Below are 7,140 nucleotides of genomic sequence, written 5' to 3' on the forward strand. Positions count from 1 at the left end.
CATGCAGGCTCCGCGCTGTCAGCACGGTGCTCGAACTCACCCAGCTTGGGGCTTGAACTCACGAACCATGAGATCACGAGCCGAAGTTGGATGCTAAACCAACTGAGCCGCCCAGGTGCCCCGGGTTTTGACTTCTCAGCCTTGAGGCGCCACAGGCAGGACTGCTAAGACTTGAGGAGCCACCTCAGTCTGACGGCCTCCGTGTTTAGTGAGCTTAACACACCAGGTGCCCCTTTCCTTACAAACACCTTCAATCCTCCTCCCTCTCTCCCTCTGTCACGCCACCTGTAAAATTCCTAACCCTCTCCAGGAGTTCTACGCTTTCACGAGACTGGGTGGAAGCTGCCGGAGAAGAGAACACAATCCCGAGGCCCCCTTTCAATGAACGGCCCTGGAGCTCGCGGGCTCAGGCCCTACACAGCCTTGCGAGCTTTGCAAGAACCTCTCCAGAAACCTCTCCGTTCCCACCCCTATGTGCCTTCCTTGCCATCCACTCTCACCCAGTGACCTCATCGTCGCAGAGACTATGTGCAATCCCGTCTCATGTTGACGATCCCCTGGGCCACACTTGGGCCCAATCCAAAGGGCCCTTTTGACGGCCGGCCCCGTCCAAAGTCAATTGCCTCTGGAAAGCTTCTTCCTCCCACTGGGTCCTTTCCTCCAAGAACCTGTCCAGCAACGTCCTCCTCATCTTCTGTACAACGCAGCCCTCTCTCCTCGACCGTTCTCTCCTGCATACAAAGGCAAGTTAACACCAGCTTTTTATTTTATTTTATTTTATTTTATTTTATTTTATTTTATTTTATTTAAAAAAAAATTTAGTGTTTATTTTCGAGAGAGAGAGAGAGACAGAGTGTGAGCAGGGGAGGGGCAGAGAGAGAGGGAGACACAGGATCCGAAGCAGGTGAGTTAACACCAGCTCCTTATTTTATTTTTTATTATTTAAAAAAAGTTTTTAGGGGCGCCTGGGTGGCTCAGTCGGTTAAGCATCCGACTTCAGCTCAGGTCACGATCTCACGGTCCGTGAGTTCGAGCCCCGCGTCGGGCTCTGGGCTGATGGCTCGGAGCCTGGAGACTGCTTCCCATTCTGTGTCTCCCTCTCTCTCTGCCCCTGCCCCGTTCATGCTCTGTCTCTCTCTGTCTCAAAAATAAATAAATGTTACAAAAAAAATTAAAAAAAAAGTTTTTAATGTTTATTCTTGAGAGAGAGACACAGAGTGAGAGCGGGGGAGGGACAGAGAGAGAGGGGGACACAGAATCGAGAGTAGGCTCCAGGCTCCGAGCCGTCAGCACAGAGCCTGACGTGGGGCTGGAACCCATGAACAGGGACTTCATGACCTGAGCCAAAGTCAGATGCTTAACCGACTGAGCCTCCCAGGCGCCCCCAACACCAGCTCTTTCACAAAGCCCCTCTTGACTGCCCTCCCTCCCTCCTTCTCCACTCCAGCTTCTTCAAGGAGCTGACTCCGCCAGCTGTCCCCACGCTCTCCTCCCCCACCGTCCCCAACTGGTTTTTGTCCCGTGTGCCAAGGCCACCTCCACGGTTCTTCTCTGTGACACCTGCTCTCTGGGCTGTCTCTCTCCTCCCTCCAGCACCTCCCCCCATGTGGGCCTGCCCTGTTTCCCCATTACCCCTCCCGGATGGTCTCCTCTGGTGTCCGGGCTCTAACTACCACCTCTGTACCCCACCCCCCCCTGAAATCGTGTTCACCTGATACCTGCGTTGGGCTGTCCAGCAGGCTCGCGCGGCTCAGAGAGCTCAGCGCGCCAGATGCGGGGCCCCCATTTGCCCTTCTGGATTCGCCTCCATCCACCAGCCAGGTCCACTCTTCTCTGCTGCCCAAGTAGCCCACCCACCCCTCCGTGGCCAGCTCCAGCCCCCTCGTGCAAGCACCCCCTGAATAGCTGCCCGTGACTGGCCCCACCTCTTCCGGGGCCCCTGCCCTGCAGGCGGCCGGCAACCCACCTCCACGGCCACCCCATCTCAGAGGAAGGTTTTTCAACACGTGAGATGAAATTCGTGGAATTACAAAGGAAACCACTTGGCTTTGAATCCAGTCATCAAAATATGTTTTAATCGTGGGTATGATAGCAGATGTGCTTCTTTGTCCGTGCAGTAAATAAGCTCTCACGCCCGGGGTCTTCTCAGACACCAGGATTTCAAACCCACAAGCGTAAATATCATCTCAGAGCCACAACTGCAATGCGATATAAAAAGATCGGTGACTTCCGTTAGGAACAAAGTCGCGGGTGATTCTATTTTTTTTTTCTTTGATTTTTTAAATGTTTATTTGTTTTTGAGAGAGAGAGAGAGAGAGAGAGAGAGAGAGAGACAGCGTGAGTGGGGAAGGGGCAGAGAGAGAGGGAGACACAGAATCCGAAGCAGGCTCCAGGCTCTGAGCTGTCAGTACAGAGCCCGACGCGGGGCTCGAACTCACGGACCGCGAGATCGTGACCTGAGCTGAAGTCGGACGCTTCACCGACTGAGCCACCCAGGTGCCCCTAGTTTAATTTTTTAAATGTTTATTTTTGAGAGAGAGAGAGACACAGAGTGCGAGCAAGGGAGGGGCACAGAAAGAGAGGGCAGGGGCGGGGGGTGGGGGGGGGGACATAGAACCTGAAGCAGTCTCCAGGAGGGGCTTGAACTCACTTGAACTGAACTCACTTGAACTCCAGGAGGGGACTTGAACTGACACAGGGCTTGAACTCACGGACCGTGAGATCATGACCTGGCAGAAGTCGGACGCTTCACCGACCGAACCACCCAGGCACCCCTAAAGTTGCAGGTAATTCTAATAACACCACCGTGGTTTGTTCCCTACGTTTGCGTGCGAAGGAAATACTACACTGCGGTTAGACGCAGTGAAAATGAAAAGGTAATTCTTTCCCGTCCAAGTTCACCAGCCTGCCGAATTCCGCTTGCAGGGTTTTGGATTCCAGGTGGCTCTCCCTGCTTTGTAAATAAGATTGCCACTCCCCTGCCTAAACCCTCAGCTTCTCTGTTGCAGCAGGTATCACATGGGGACTCCTACTGGTCCCCCAAGGCCCTTGGGCCCTTCCCCTAGATTCCGCCTCCTCCTCGCCTTATCTTCCTGTCTCCCCGCTTTGGAGACCTTTTGCCTGGTCTTAAACTTGCAACTTCACTTACCCAATTCACCTGTCTCCCTCTGGCTGGCTCCCTCCCTCCCCTTGTCACAAGGCTCTTGCTTCTGATCCCATCTGTTCTTAGGGTACCCACACTCCAAGAAGGCTTCCCTGGCTCTCCCTCCCCGCCCCCCGCAGCTAACAGTGTCTCGCCCCCAGCCAGCGGCCCTCCACCACGTCCTCTTGCGTTAAGAAGAAATAACAAGCTCGAAATGGAGTCACTTGTGCCAAGCCCAGATCATCAAACAAAGACTTAATACCTGAGCTAATTTCAGTTTCAGCCTCTCCCAGGAATATAGCCCTCAACCAGTTAACCTAGCATTACCTGGTCAGCAGTAGTGAGGTGATCTGCCCATTTGACAGTTTCCACTCCCCTTAAAAGGGCCCAGAAACAATGCATTCTTTAGTGACCATTTCCTTTATCTGCCCCCTGCTGCCTTTAAAAACCTCCTATCTGTGGGGCGCCTGGGTGGCTGAGTCTGTTAAGCTTCGGACTTCAGCTCAGGTCATGATCTCGCGGTCTGTGAGTTCGAGCCCCGCGTGGGGCTCTGCGATGACAGCTCAGAGCCTGGAGCCTGCTTTGCATTCTGGGTCTCCCTCTCTCTTTGCCCCTCCCCCACTCATGCTTGCTCGCTCTCTGTCAAAAATAAATAAACATTAAAAAAATTTAAAAAAAACCCTCCTATCTGCTCCCCATGGCGTGTTGTTTCTGTTTGAGGACCCCAGTGTGAGTGAGCCCCGTTTACCCAGAGTGGTCTCCTGCCTCTGAGACCCCAACCTCGCACCCCCCCTCTCCTCCCAGTGTCTCCTGGGATCGCCTGGCACTCAAATCCTGGTCTCTGGGTCGTCTTCCGGAAGAATCCGTCTAAGACCACACCTAGGCTACTAACGAATAGTGAAGAAAACGTGGAGGTCTGTGAAGGAGCGTTGGGAGGAAAGGAGGGCGCCTTAGCGTTCATTCCCTCATTTGTTCACTTACTCATTCACTCAATAAACACCGCAAGGGGCTGGCTGGGGGGCCAGGCTGTGTGCACAGCATCATCTCTGGCAGGCGGGCAATGCTGGTCCGCAGCCACGAAGCCTCTGTGTGTGGCAGGGAACGTCCGTCTGACTTCCCCACAGCTCAGTGACTAAGACCCTCGGTGTCGCCCAGGTCTCCCAGAGCCGATTCCATGCCCTCCCAACACGGCCAACGGGGACTGTCCTATTCCCCAGGAGCCAGGACGATTGGGGGAATGCACGTATGACACAGGACTTCCCGGATCCCGTTCTGGGGACAGGGACACACCTGAAAATTATGTCATCCCTGAGGCCCAGGGTTGAAGAGTGGGGTCCTGGGACCGGGATGGAGCAAGAGGGGTGTTTATTGGAGATGCGGGAGGGAATCACGTGAATGCACGCGCATTCACGGAATGTACCGAAGGCGGGAGAAATCTCTTCTTCGGTTCCCGACTGGGACAGATTTGTGAGAGAAGCATAGTTATGCATTAATATAAGCAATGTGACACAGGAGGCTTCATATAGAAATGAAGACCCAAGGGCACTTGGGTGGCTCCGTCGGTTAAGCATCTGACTTTGGCTCAGGTCATGATCTCACGGCTCTTGGGTTCAAGCCCTGCATTGGGCTCTGCGATCACAGTGTAGAGCCTGCTTCGGATCCTCTGTCTCCCTCTCTCTGCCCCTCCCCTGCCTGTTCTCTCTCTCTCTCAAAAATAAATAAACATTAAAAAACAACAACAAAGAAAGGAATACCCAAAGGAAGGGTTCAACCTGAACGTTTTAATGCTCAGTTTAACGAAGAGTGGAAAGTCGTGGAAAAATATGGGAGGACAAAGGGTAAGAGGTAAGTGTTGTGAACACGGCTGGAAACTTAGCAGGGCCCATCGGCTCAGATTCCTCTGTCCCCGAATCGTTGCAGACAAGCAGGCTCCTTTCCTCCGGGCATAGAGGAAGCCACCTCCCGTGAGGGTCTGTGACCCGCTTCAGGGTGGGTCAGAGTCCCTGTAGCTGCCATTTCTCAGATTCCTTCAGCTGAAAATATTCACTATGCCAAGAAGCTATACTCTGGGGGCGTGTGTTTGGAACACCATCGATACGTACAATGGACACTATTCGGCTTTAAAGAGGAAGGAGATTCTGACACCTGCATGATTGAAACTTGAGGACACGGTGTTCAGCGAAATAAGCCCGTCACAAATGGGCAGATGCTGTGTGATTCTGCTTCTTTGAGGTCCCTTGGGTATCAAATCCACAGAGACAGAAAATGAAATGGTGGGTGCCAGGGGCTGTGGGGAATGGAAGAGGGAAATGTTTAATGGGGCCAGAGTTTCTGTTCTATGAGATGAAAAAGTCCTGAAACGGACGGTGGTGTTGGCTGCATACATTGTGAAGGTATTTCGTGCCACTGAGCTGTTAAAAAGTATTAAGGGGCGCCTGGGCAGTTCAGTCGGTTGAACATCCGGCCAGCTCAGGTCATGAGCTCACAGTTCATGGGGTGGAACCCTGCGCTGGGCTTTGTGCTGACAGTTCAGAGCTTGCTTCGGATTCTGTCTCCCTCTCTCTCGGCTCCTTCTCTGCTCTTGTGCACATGCTCTCTCTCTCTCTCTCTCTCTCTCTCTCTCAAAAATAAACATGAAAAATTTATTAAAATGGTAAATTTTATGCTTGGTACATTTTACTACAAAGATAAAGAAGGAGGAGTTGGAGGAGGAGGAGGGGAAGGAGAAAAGTGTGAATTTCAGCCAAAGCTCAGGAGGCTGAGCCCAGGGTGGGGGCTGAGGGCGGTGAAGGGAGGCTGACACCGGGCTGATCAGGGGAACGCCTTCCCTGAGGCCACTGGTGGCGGTTAGAAAATGCTGAGCAAGGAATATGGAGGCAGAAGGGTCACAAGCAAGTCAGGGGCACCAAGGGGAGCACAGAAAAAGGATCGGGACACCCGGCAGGTTGATAGAGAAGCCAAACCCTCAGGCTCAGTCCCCAGATGTTGGGGTTTCTTAACTGGGTGAAGGATGCCTGCCCTCATTTTGCCCAGCCCTGCAGGAGGAGGTGAGGGGACTGAGCGAGCACCGTCAGAGCGGACGACTCTGCACTTTTGGTTCTATGGAGGAAAGAACCCCACCTGCTCCCCTTCGCGGAGTTTCGGTGAAGTACAGCCAGTCTTCGTTATTCATAGTGGTTCTATCGCTGTGAATTATGCTTATGCTTAATCAGTGACCCCTGAATTGTTCTTACAGGAGACACAAGGTTGAGTTCCTATGCGCCTCTGGTCGTAACACTTTTGCCAACCCATCAACGCAGAACCTTTAAGTTACGCGTGTTTTCTGTTTAAAAACAGAAGTATATATTATATAGAAATATATATGTATCTAGATGACTCATTAATATTGAACTCAGAGCCACCACCAGCACTGTAACCTGTGCCTGGACGAATCGTATCTAATGCCGGTATTTTCTCTGCAAGGCACACACAGCCTTCTCGAACTCGGGAACACCAGACAGCCCTTCAGCATCGTGTGTGGAGCCATTTTAGGTAGCAATACCAGCAACAAAAAGCACAAAAATGTGAAATCCATCCATGAATCAGCAGGCCACAAGAGGAACACCTGTTTACAACAGAGGAGTTGAAACAAGAAGGTTGGACATCGCCCTGTCTGACCCCAGCTGGCAAGGAGCACATTGTGCAATTCTCTGCCCTGTTCCCAGCTGCCCACTCCCACGGGCACAGGCTCAGCAAAGCAGGGGACGTCTCGGGCTCAGGAAGGTTTGTGGGTGGGGAGGTCATGCACAATCCACATGTCCAGGCGCTTCACAAGTGGTATTTTGATATTTTTTTTTACCGTTTATTTATTTTTGAGAGAGAGAGAGACAGAGAGAGACAGAGCAGGAGCCGGGTAGGGGCAGAGACAGAGGGAGACACAGAATCCCAAGCAGGCTCCGGGCTCTGAGCTGTCAGCACAGAGCCCGATGCGGGGCTCAAACCCACAAACCGTGAGATCA

The sequence above is a fragment of the Panthera uncia genome, chromosome B4 (genome assembly GCF_023721935.1).
Source record: "Panthera uncia isolate 11264 chromosome B4, Puncia_PCG_1.0, whole genome shotgun sequence".
NCBI lineage: Eukaryota > Metazoa > Chordata > Mammalia > Carnivora > Felidae > Panthera > Panthera uncia.